Genomic DNA, 12,713 nt, shown 5'->3' on the forward strand with positions numbered 1-12,713 from the left:
TAAAGTGTCCCATCGCAGGGATCAGCTGCATGTGCTGGGCACACTGCATGTGGCCGGAACATGTTTTTCCATAGAAGCATATTAACCAATAACAAAAGCCAGTTGTAATGAAGAATCTAAAGTAAACTAACTCACTCCTATCTGCTGCACCCGGGACAGGCATGGAAGCACAATCCAAGACCAGTTCTGCATTTTTGAAGAAACTGAGGTCACAAGACTATTGTTTTGGTTTCTTCGGGTTTTTTCGCAAGCACTAAGAAATTTCCTCGCAAGACTCTATTCTTGGACTGTTTTCCAACAGTAGAGGAGAAGCTAAGTGCAGATAAAAACAAGTGGAAGGGACTGGCTGGTTTCTCTTGGCCTCTGCTGATTGACCTATAAGAACAGAGACCATTTTAGGGTTTCTATGTCTGTGAAGAGACACCACGTCCATGGCAGCCTTTTTTTTTTTTTAAAGAGTGGAACAAACTAACTTTATTCACAGATATGTAATTGTGTTGGCAGTTTTGTTTGATTGCTTGGGATTTGTTTTGCCTTTTTAAAACTTTGTATTGATTCTTTGTGGATTTCACATCATGCATCCCGATCCCACTCATCTCCCTGTCCCTTCGTATCCACCCTTTGCCCTGGCAACTTCCCCCTAAAATAAAACAAGTAAAATTTAAAAGAAAAGAAACATCTCATCGCGGAAGCTGTAGTGCGACACAGCGAGCCTTGGGTCCATACGCCTTTACTTGCAAGTGTTCATTGCAGAGAGTCATTGTTCTGGTTCGAGGCCTCTGGTTTCTGCTACACTATCAACACTGGACCCTTACTGGGACTCCTCTTGGAAATTCTGCTGTTGTCCTGTGTCGTGGAGATCCTGCAATTTTGGGACTGCAGGACTGGCCCCTTCATGTGCTCCAACAGTTCTTAGATAGAGGTAGATGTTGGGATAGGCCAACTCATAGCCCTGGTTTTGGTCCTGGGTGGTTGTTGGGTTGGTCAGCCCACCAGCTCTCTCTCATCCTCAACACCAGGGTCAGTCAGCTCTAGTGAGCACCCTCCAGGTAGCTCACCCTCTGCAGTGAGCAGCAAGCGGCAGGGCCAGTTTTTCAGGCTCTCATGCCCTGGGGGCAGGCTCACCTACACCTATGCCACCAGGGCCACTCTACTGTGTTGCCCAGCAGAGAGGAACAGGGGCCATTCAGCTCTCCTACCCTCACACCCTCAGGGCCACTCACCCTTGTACCCACCGACAGGGCCAGCATTGCTGTATTGCTCAGGTGAGATACAGGGTCGTTGTCTTTCTTGAGTGCTGCAGCTGAGGAGAGGTAGGGCCAGCTTTCTTGCTCTTATGACCTCAGGGCCCGCTCTCCCACCTGCCACAGGCAGTAAGGTGTGTGTATGCTGAGAGCATCTCCCCCTTGCTCACGTCACTGTGGCAGATAAAAGGCGAGGCCAGATCTCTCGCGTTCATCTCTCAGCTCATTCCTTGGGGCCAGCTCACCTGCATCCCCATGGACACAGTCAGCTCTTCTGTACTGCACAAGTGGGGTGCAGGCCCAAGCTCTCCAGAGAGCTGATGCTGGTGGCTCCTGGGGAAGGGGAGGACATCTTTCCCTCACCCTTGTCACCACATGGCAGACAAGGGGTTCTGGGCCAGTTCCCCCAGTCTTACGACCTCAGGGCAGGCTCGCCTGCAGCCCGCCAGCAGAGTCAGCAGGACTGTACTGCCCAGGTGAGGTGTAGGGCCTCCTCCCCTGAGTGCTGCAGTGTTGGGGACTGCAGGCCCGCAGACCCTGAATTTCCTGTAAACAACTTGTTTTCCTATGCTTGCAGCGGCTCTGAGCCAAACAACTTGTTTTCCTGTGCCTAGTGCAGGCACTATAGGACCATAGTACACGTACACTGCAGCTGGTGAAGGGCAGTACCAGCTCTCCAATTCTCATGACCCAGGGGCCTGCTCTCCTGCCTGATGCGGGTGGTGGGGGTGAAGAGTAGGGGGGCATTTCTCCCTTGCCCACCCTACCACACGACATATGAGTAGTGGAACCAGCTTTCCTACCCTCACACCGTTGGGGCTGCTCACCTGTGCACTTGCCAGGGTCAGCATTGCTATGATGTTCAGGTGAGGTGTAGGGCTTGCTTTTCTGAGTGCTGCAGCCAGTGAGATGCTGGGCAGCTCACTGGTTCTCATGATCTCGGGGTCAGCTCTCCTACATACCACACGTAGTGAAAGGCAGGCGGTAGTGGTGGAAGACATCTCCCCTGGCCCACACCACTGTCTGGCAGATGGGGGGTGGGGCTGGATCTTCCACGCTCATTTTCTCAGGACAACTCCTCTGTGCCCCTGTCAACAGGGTCAGTTCCACTGTCCTTCCCAGGCAAGGTACGTGGCCTGATCTCCCTAGCCGTGCAGCAGGTGAGGTATTCGGTCAGTTTTCTGGCCTGCCACAGGTAGCAAGGGGTGAGGGGCACTCTTATAAAGGAAACGCATGTAATTGGGTGGCTTAAAGTTCAGATGTTCAGCCTCTTATCATCACGGTGCAACACGGTGGCTGCAGACAGACATGGTGCTAGAGCGCTACTAAAACCCTGCACACAGACATGGTGCTAGAGCGCTACTAAAACCCTGCACACAGACATGGTGCTAGAGCGCTACTAAAACCCTGCAGACAGACATGGTGCTAGAGCGCTACTAAAACCCTGCACACAGACATGGTGCTAGAGTGCTACTAAAACCCTGCACACAGACATGGTGCTAGAGCGCTACTAAAACCCTGCAGACAGACATGGTGCTAGAGCGCTACTAAAACCCTACAGACAGACATGGTGCTAGAGCGCTACTAAAACCCTGCACACAGACATGGTGCTAGAGTGCTACTAAAACCCTGCACACAGACATGGTGCTAGAGTGCTACTAAAACCCTGCACACAGACATGGTGCTAGAGCGCTACTAAAACCCTACAGCTTGCGCAAGGAACAGGAAGGGAACTGTCTCACTGGGCATGGCTTGGGCATACGTGAGACCTCAAAGCCTGCCTCCACAGTGACGCACTTTCTCCAATAAGGTCACACCTACTCCAACAAGGCCACACTTCCTAAAAGTGCCATTCCCTCTGGGAGCCATTTTCTTTCAAACCACCACAGAAATTATGTTTCCTAGGACTTAACTTTAAAGGAGATGACATTCAAAAGTAGTAAGAGCAGGAAGCAGTCTAAGGCTACCAAAGCTACTGAATATTACTTTGAAAGTTCAATAATGCACTTTATTAAGGTCATATTAGTTCTCCTTTGACACAAACCCATGTCCCAATTATCAGCTAATAGTATACTAATATAGTATAAATTTATGTTTTCTCATTAGTATTTGATTTCTCTTTTACAAAGTAATAATTATTTTTTAAACTCTCTCTCTCACTCTGTGTGTTTGTCACTGACTTCTACCTCATTTAAGGCAGGACTTCTTTTCTTTTTAATTTTTGATTTTAATTGAGCTATACATTTTTCTCTGCTCCCTTCCTTTCCTCTCCTTACCCCATTTACCCTCACCCAATTTACTCAGGAAATCTTGTCTTTTTCTACTTCCCATGTAGATTAGATCTATGTATGTCTCTCATAAGCTCCTCGTTGTCTAGGATAGTGAATTGTAGGCTGGTTTTTCTTTGCTTTTTGTCTAAAAACCACTTATGAGTGAGTATATATGATATTTGTCTTTCTGGGTCTAAGTTACCTCACTCAATGTGATGTTTTCTAGATCCATCCATTTGCCGGCAAATTTCAAGATGTCATTATTTTTTTTCTGCTGTGTAGTACTCCATTGTGTAAATGTACATCTTCATCCATTCTTTGGCTGAGGGGCATTTAGGTTAATTCCAAGTTCTGACTATGACAAATAATGTTGCTACAAACATAGTTGAGCACATATCCTTGTGGTATGATTGAGCATTCTTTGGGTATATACCCAAAAGTGGTATTGCTGGGTCTTGAGGAAGGTTGTTTCCTAATTTTCTGAGAAATTGCCATACTGATATCCAAAGGGGGCTGTACCAGCTTGCATTCCCACCAGCAATGAAGGAGAGTTCCCTTTACCCTACAAACTCTCCAGCATAAGTTATCATCAATGTTTTTTTTATCTTAGCAATTCTTACAGGTATAAGATGGAATCTTAGAGTTGTTTCAATTTGCATTTTTCTGATGGCTATGGGTGTTGAGCTATTTAAGGCAGAACTTCTTTTATGCCACTGCATATGCTAGGCTAGCTAGCCCATGAGTTGCTGGAGATTCTTCTGCCTCTGCCTTGCAGCTCACCATGGGAGTGCTGGGATTACAGATGCATGCTACTTGTCTGACTTTTATTTAGATTCTGGGGATCTGAACTCAGGTCCTCATGCATGTACTGCAAGCACTTTGTCCACTGAGCAACTCCCTCAGCCTTCAAAGGAGCCATCCTTTTTTTTAATTCTTTGACAAATTTATTCATGAAAACTATGTATTTTTTCATCTCCTCCCCCAATTCCTTCCTATTTATGCTAATTAACCTCTCCTTGTTCCCAAGAAGTCACCCTACAAAGGAATAATCTTAACACAGAGAAGACATTGTTAGTAGAGAGTTGGCAGACAGGAAAGATGGGATCAAAGTGAAAAATAACAATATCACTCAAGAATGAGTAACTACTCAGAGCTCATAGAAATTTGTTTACTTCCCACTATTTATTATTTAAATAGGTACGAAATGATAATTTCAAATCCAGTTTATGTTTGGATTCTTCACTTCTATTTAGCGTGACACTTTCCCTTTCTGCTCCATAGTTTGATCTCTTTTGAAATCTCTCAGTTCACAGTTCCCTCAATCACTCTGAGTACTCTATTATTTAACTCCCTTGGTAACTTCTCTGCTTGAATGATCAACTCTGATTATTTCTAGGTCTTTGTAATTATTCATGACATTTGATTTCCTCTATGATTTGGAAACTTCATGAGGTCCTCTTTAGAACTATCTTCTATAAGGTTCCTTTCTTCAGCATATTTGCTTTCAGGGTCACCCTTGTCATGGATCTATAGAGTTCAACTTTGTTCAGTCAGATGACAGGTCATACTTGTAACTATACGTTGCTTTTCGGAGATGCAAAGAGAAGTTACCAGGTTCAGAGAGCAGTACACCTCTACCGAAGTCATCCTGAATGATGACAATGAAGAGGGCAGTTCATTTAGGTAAGACTACGGTCTACCAACAATGACTTGTAGGACACCTCCAATCTGCTGTCTGCTTTTCAAGTCCTATAAACTGAGAAGGGGCTTTTACATTTTTTAAATGATTGCTTCGAAATTTTAATTATGTAAATGTGTGTGTGTGTGTGTGTGTGTGTGTGTGTGTGTGTGTGTGTGTGTGTGTGTGTGTTTAGGCATATGAATGGGAGTGAAGTGCCTGTGGAGCCCAGAAGAGAATAGCATCTCTCCTGCAGCTGCAGTTAAACAGGAGATCATAAGCTTCCCTCTGTGGGCACTAGTAATTGAACTCAGGTCCTCTGTAGGAGTAGTATCCTCTCTTAACTGCTGAGCTATCTCTTTAGCCCCTGAGTCTTTACATTTTCAAGCTGTTGAAACAAATATGAACATTCTGTGACATGTGAAAAGGACATGAAATAAAAATGTCAGCATCTATAAACAAAGATTTCCTGAGAACACCATGCCTAGTTGTATACATATGACTTGAATCCCCCAGAAGCAATGTTTAGCAATTCAACAGAGACCATATGGCTCACAAGGTCTAAAACATTTACTATTTGGCTTTTGAAGAAATACTTTCTTTGGTCATTTAATTGCAATCATTCCTGGTTTCAAAATGAAAGTACACTCCTTAGATGTCTCTTCTGGTATAAGAAGTCAGCAAATGAAAGATCAAGCGAAAGGCTGTTATTCTTGTCAATCCTTGAAAATATTAAAAGGACTTAAAAAAATTCTCTGTCCTCTCAGCAAAATATGTCATTCCCTAGCATGACCACCAGATGGTGACTCCGGTGGCACTTCAATGGTATCAGTGTTCTACTGAGGATAACACTTGGTGTATGATTTAAAATCTCTCTCAGCACGATATGCGTCAAGATAAGCTAAATATTGCCAAACTCCGAAGAGGCCTGCTGGAAAAACAGGCTGAGGCTTCAAGTTTGGCTTTGATGGAAGCGAAAGCTTCCTTGGCATAAGGAATCGATGCTTGGTCTCAAAACATAATATAGGCAGAAAAACGTACTTTCTAATAAGGCAGACAGAAAACTGCAGCGCTGGAGAAGTGTCTTTGAAAAATCACCTTGAGATTTCATTTTTAAAGTAAATTATTTTTTAAATTCGTTTTTACATTTTTATGTAAAAATGTAAAATTCCATTTTGGGATATCTGTGTATGGCACATCTTGTATGGAGGTCAGAGAATGACTCGGGAGGGGGATGTTGGTTCTCTTCTTCTATCATGTGGTACACAGGATCCAGCTGAGCTCTTTAGGCTTGGTAGCAAGTGCCTTTATCCACTGAACCAAGCCCCGCTCCAAGGCTCCATCCTATAAAAGCAGCACTACATGTGACTCTGTTGTAGGTTTTGTAGTTAGGGGAGGATTTCAGCATGTTCTTCAAGGGGTCATGAGCTAGAAGCTTGGCGAACAGAGTAGCACACTCACAGGGGACTGATGTGCTTATCCCAGAACTGAATTACTTCCAGTGAGAATGATTTGCTATAAAGCTGGCTTAGCTACCTCACTTCTTGTCTAATTTACCATCTAATATGCTCCTCTTGGATATGTTCCCACCGTCATGATGCCACCACGTGAGGCTCTCACTGGAGCCAAGATATGCCCATGTCATGCTCTAGATCAGTGGTTCTCAACCTTCCTAATGCTGCAGCCTTTTAATACAGTTTCTCGTGTTGTGCTGACCCCCAACCATACAATTACTTTATTGCTACTTCATGATTGTAATTTTGCTACTATTATGAATCCTAATGCAAGTGTCTGATATGCTTGATATTTGATATGCAACCCCGAAAGGGGCTTTGACCCGCAGGTTGAGAATTGTTGCTCTAGGTCCTTAAGGAGTGGGCTAAATAGCTTTTCTGTATATAGTACTCAACTTGGGGTATTTTTTTATAGCAACATGAAATAAACTAAGAGGAAAGACAATCTGAAGATCGCATATTTTAAAATACTGGTCTTAGGAAATGTCTTGTGTCAGCCTGACCGGAACAGCAGCTAATGGATCAAATTACCAAGTCCGAGCACATACACAGAAATTGGGGCCTACTTCATGGGCAGCTGTTCTGATATGTGGGTTAGAGTGCAGTAAGGCCTGTCTCAAATTCCAGCAATCAGGGAGAGGGTCAGAAAGGGCAGTCAAGGCTCTATTCAAATGGAATGGCCCTCAGGCAGAGCTCTCTCAGAACTGCAAGGCTGGAACAGAGTTTGGGGGAAGTGTTAACTGGAATGAGGGCCTCTGTGATGGGATGCCAAAGGCAAGAGCAACAGGAGCCATCCTAGATCCAAGATACTCGACTTTAGTAGGATTGCCTTAGGTTGAATCAGGTGGGCCTAATATAGAGCCTCAGTGGTGAAATATCTTTGCATTTTCAGGATAATAAAGGCTCTTGTAGTGATTCTCTTCTTTTGGGTTTCTGATTTCAAACTGTAAGCCTATTCAAAAACCTATACAAGCTCTTGTGATAGAATTAAGTATAGAAATTTCCAGATGTTCATCCTTCCAAATACCTTCTGCTTTTTTAGTATAACATTCACTTTCTTCTGCAGTGCTGGGGATCAAACCCAGGACCTCGTGCATAGACTAGGTAGGCTACACAAACATTCTACTACTGAGCAACATCCCCAGCCTATACCGCTCAAATATAAGGTTTAGCATAATGGTCAAAGATGCTTCCAAAACATAACCAAGCCCTTTTAAGATCTGTTACAAGATGTTTTAAAATGAGTGTTGTTGTGGAATATTCTTTCACACTGCGTGAAGATGCGTCACTGTGATTGGCTTAGTAAAAAGCTAAATGGCCAATAGCAAGGCAGGGGGTATAGCAGAAACTTTGGAAAAGAGAAAGCTCTGGGAACAAGAAGGGTGGAGTTGCCTTACACACAGAGAAGAAACAGGAGGTGCAAGATGAAAGAGAGGTTAACACCACCTGACAAAACATAGATTAATGCCTTCCTTCTTTCTCTCACGCCTAGCACAATGGCGGCGGCCGAGGCAGAGCAGCAACAGTTCTACCTGCTCCTGGGAAACATAATCAGCCCTGACAATGAGGTCCGGAAACAGGCGGAGGAAACCTATGAGAATATCCCAGGCCAAACCAAGATCATGTTCCTCTTACAAACCATCAGAAATACAACAGCTGCTGAGGAGGCTAGACAAGTGGCTGCTGTTCTCCTAAGGCGTCTTTTTTCCTCAAATGAAGTCTATCCAACTCTGCCATCAGATGTCCAGACTGCCATCAAGAGTGAACTGCTAATGATTATTCAGATGGAGACAGAATCTAGCATGAGGAAGAAACTCTGTGATATTGCTGCAGAGTTGGCCAGGAATTTAATAGATGAGGATGGCAACAACCAGTGGCCTGAGGGTTTGAACTTCCTCTTTGATTCCATCAGCTCACAGAGCATGGGACTCCGGGAAGCTGCCCTTTACATATTTTGGAACTTTCCTGGGATTTTTGGAAACCAACAGCAGCACTATTTGGATGTCATCAAGCAGATGTTAGTTCAGTGTATGCAAGATCAAGAGCATCCTTCGATCTGGACATTGTCGGCCAGAGCTACAGCCGCCTTCATACTAGCCAACGAGCATAATGTCGCTCTGTTCAAACACTTTGCAGACCTGCTACCTGGGTTCTTACAGGCTGTCAATGACTCGTGCTACCAGTACGACGACTCAGTCCTCAAGTCTCTTGTGGAGATAGCGAACACTGTTCCGAAGTATTTGCGTCCTCATTTAGAAGCAACTCTACAGCTAAGTCTGAAGTTGTGTGGAGACACCAACCTCTACAATATGCAGCGCCAACTTGCCCTCGAAGTGATTGTGACCCTGTCTGAGACCGCAGCTGCCATGTTAAGAAAGCATACCAATATTATTGCACAGACTATTCCTCAGATGCTGGCCATGATGGTTGATCTAGAAGAAGACGAGGACTGGGCAAATGCTGATGAGCTAGAAGATGATGACTTCAATAGCAATGCAGTTGCTGGTGAGAGTGCCTTGGACCGGATGGCCTGTGGACTTGGTGGAAATCTTGTTTTGCCAATGATCAAGGAACACATTATGCAGATGCTTCAAAACCCTGACTGGAAGTACCGGCATGCAGGATTGATGGCCTTATCTGCCATCGGAGAAGGATGCCATGAGCAAATGGAGGGAATTCTGAATGAGATTGTGAACTTTGTCTTGCTTTTTCTCCAGGATCCTCACCCAAGAGTCCAGTATGCAGCCTGCAATGCTGTGGGTCAGATGGCTATGGATTTTGCACCTGGTTTTCAAAAGAAATTCCATGAGAAGGTGATTGCAGCTTTGCTTCAAACCATGGGAGATCAAGGCAACCAAAGGGTGCAGGCCCATGCGGCGTCTGCTCTCATTAATTTCACTGAAGACTGTCCCAAGTCGCTGCTCATCCCGTACTTGGATAACCTGGTGAAGCACCTGCATTCAATTATGGTCCTCAAACTTCAGGAGCTGATCCAGAAAGGCACCAAGTTAGTCCTGGAGCAGGTTGTGACGTCCATCGCATCAGTTGCAGATACCGCAGAAGAGAAGTTCATTCCCTACTATGACCTGTTCATGCCATCCCTGAAGCACATCGTGGAGAACGCAGTCCAGAAGGAGCTGAGGCTCCTGAGGGGGAAGACGATCGAGTGTGTCAGCCTCATCGGCCTGGCTGTGGGGAAGGAGAAGTTCATGCCGGATGCTTCAGATTTGATGCAGCTCTTGCTGAAGACCCAGACAAACTTTGGTGACATGGAAGATGACGACCCTCAGATCTCTTACATGTTCTCTGCATGGGCCAGAATGTGCAAAATCCTTGGGAAAGATTTCCAGCAGTACCTTCCCATGGTCATGGGGCCGCTGATGAAGACCGCTTCCATGAAGCCTGGAGTAACCTTTCTCCACACCCAGGACATGGAGAATATGACTGATGACGGGTGGGAATTTTTGAACCTCGGAAATCAGCAGATTTTTGGTATTAAAACTGCAGGACTAGAAGAAAAGTCAACTGCTTGCCAGATGTTGGTTTGCTATGCTAAGGAGTTAAAGGAAAGTTTTGTGGAGTACACTGAACAGGTTGCCAAATTGATGGTCCCTCTGCTCAAGTTTTACTTACACGATGGGGTCCGAATGGCAGCCGCGGAGTCCATGCCCTTTCTGCTGGAGTGTGCGCGAGTCCGCGGTCCCGAGTACCTCATGCAGATGTGGTACTACATGTGCGATGGGCTCATCAAAGCTATTGGCACGGAGCCTTACGCAGATGTGCTCTCGGAGATCATGCACTCGTTCGCGAAGTGCATAGAAGTCATGGGAGACGGGTGTCTCAACAACGAGCACTTTGAGGAGCTGGGAGGTATATTGAAAGCCAAACTTGAAGAACATTTCAAAAATCAAGAATTGCGGCAAGTTAAAAGACAAGATGAAGACTATGATGAGCAGGTTGAGGAGTCACTACAGGATGAGGATAATAATGATGTCTATATTCTGACCAAAGTGTCAGATATTTTACACTCGATATTCAGCAGCTACAAGGAAAAGGTGTTGCCGTGGTTTGAACAGCTGCTTCCATTCATTGTCAACCTGATTTGTCCACACAGACCATGGCCAGACAGACAGTGGGGACTGTGTATCTTCGATGATGTCATAGAACACTGTAGTCCAGCCTCATTTAAGTATGCAGAATATTTCTTAAGGCCAATGCTCCAGTATGTGTGTGACAACAGCCCAGAAGTCAGGCAAGCTGCGGCATATGGCCTTGGGGTCATGGCACAATACGGTGGAGACAACTACCGCCCTTTCTGTACAGAAGCACTCCCTCTGCTTGTAAGAGTTATTCAGTCTGCAGATGCTAAGACCAAAGAAAACATCAATGCTACAGAGAACTGCATCTCTGCGGTGGGGAAAATCATGAACTTCAAGCCTGACTGTGTAAATGTTGAAGAAGTCTTACCACACTGGTTGTCTTGGCTTCCACTACACGAAGATAAAGCAGAAGCTGTCCAGACCTTCAGTTATCTGTGCGACCTGATTGAAAGTAATCACCCAATTGTTCTTGGCCCAAACAATGCCAATCTACCCAAAATATTCAGTATAATTGCGGAAGGAGAAATGCATGAGGCCATTAAACATGAAGACCCCTGTGCCAAGCGCCTGGCCAATATAGTTCGCCAAGTACAGACTTCTGGAGGATTGTGGAATGAATGCATAGCACAGCTCAGTCCGGAGCAGCAGGCCGCCATACAGGAGCTCCTGAACTCTGTCTGACGGCCTTACTACCACCTGCCAGAAGCCAGAAAACTAACTCCAAATAAACGTTTGCCATGCCTTTAATCCCAGCACTTGGGAGGCAGAGGCAGGCGGATCTCTGTGAGTTCGAGACCAGCCTGGTCTACAGAGCTAGTTCCAGGACAGGCTCCAAAGCCACAGAGAAACCCTGTCTCAAAAATCAAAAAAAACCCATAGATTAATATAAATAGGATAATTTAATTTATAAGAGCAAGTAGAGACACGCCTAAGATAAAAGGCCAGCTTTAATTAAGAAGTCTCTGTGTTACCAGGCTGTGATGGCACATGCCTTTAATCCCAGCACTCCTGAGGCAGAGGCAGGCAGATCTCTGAGTTCAAGGCCAGCCTGGTCTACAAGAGTTAGTTCCAGATCAGGCATCAAAGCTACACAGAGAAACCCTATCTCAAAAAAAGAAAAAAGAAAAAAAAAAGAAAAAAAAAAGAAAAAAGAAAAAAAAAGAAAAAAAAAAGAAAAAAGAAAAAAAAAAGAAAAAAGATAAAAAAGTCTCTTTGTTATTTTTTGTGAGCTGGCAGCCCAAAGAAAAATCTGTCTACATTTGGTGACCAACATGGATGTTCGAATATCCACATAGGGTCTGAGAAAGCAGTCTCTAGAATAGGCTTGGTGTACAAAGGAACAACCCTTTTAAGAGGCCCTGCTGCATAGCTGAGCACTTGAGCAGCAGGCACTGGGTACAACTTCTGCTTCAGTCAGACACTCCAAATTCCCAGCCATGGGGCAGGTACCCGCAGATATGAGACTAGGCTCTCACGAATTGAGAAGGGCAGAGCCAGTCGCCTGTGTATCATATGCTGAACAGATCCTTGCAATAGTACTATCATAGCTTAAGATTTGGCTCAGTTGGTCAAAGGAGACCACAGACCTGCCAAAGTAAAACCAGGTTCAGGCTGACAAAAATCACTGAGCAGGTGACAGTGTGTGTTTAAAAATGAATTTAGAAGTAAAATAAATAAGAAGAAAATGGTTATAGATAGTCATAGAAAAATAAAGTTTAAAAATAATAAAGTCTTTTAAAAAGAGTAAAGTAATATAAAAAGAATAAATTATGTAAGGATGGGAAATACACAGGGCATCTTTGGTGACTTTGAATTTTTAGATGCTAATGTACAAAAGTAATATCTGCTGAGAGACATTAGATTATAGAAACTGCTAATTTAAACCAAGTAATATATTTTAAGAATGT

The 12,713-nt window shown here is 44.6% G+C and overlaps 1 pseudogene; it reads left to right on the plus strand.

The window, feature by feature from the left end:
- Nucleotides 1-12,472, plus strand: part of LOC142841027 (importin-5 pseudogene) — a 40,423-nt pseudogene extending 27,951 nt beyond the window's left edge.
- Nucleotides 12,473-12,713: the final 241 nt, after the last annotated feature.

This window comes from Microtus pennsylvanicus, chromosome X (assembly GCF_037038515.1).
Source record: "Microtus pennsylvanicus isolate mMicPen1 chromosome X, mMicPen1.hap1, whole genome shotgun sequence".
Taxonomy (NCBI): domain Eukaryota; kingdom Metazoa; phylum Chordata; class Mammalia; order Rodentia; family Cricetidae; genus Microtus; species Microtus pennsylvanicus.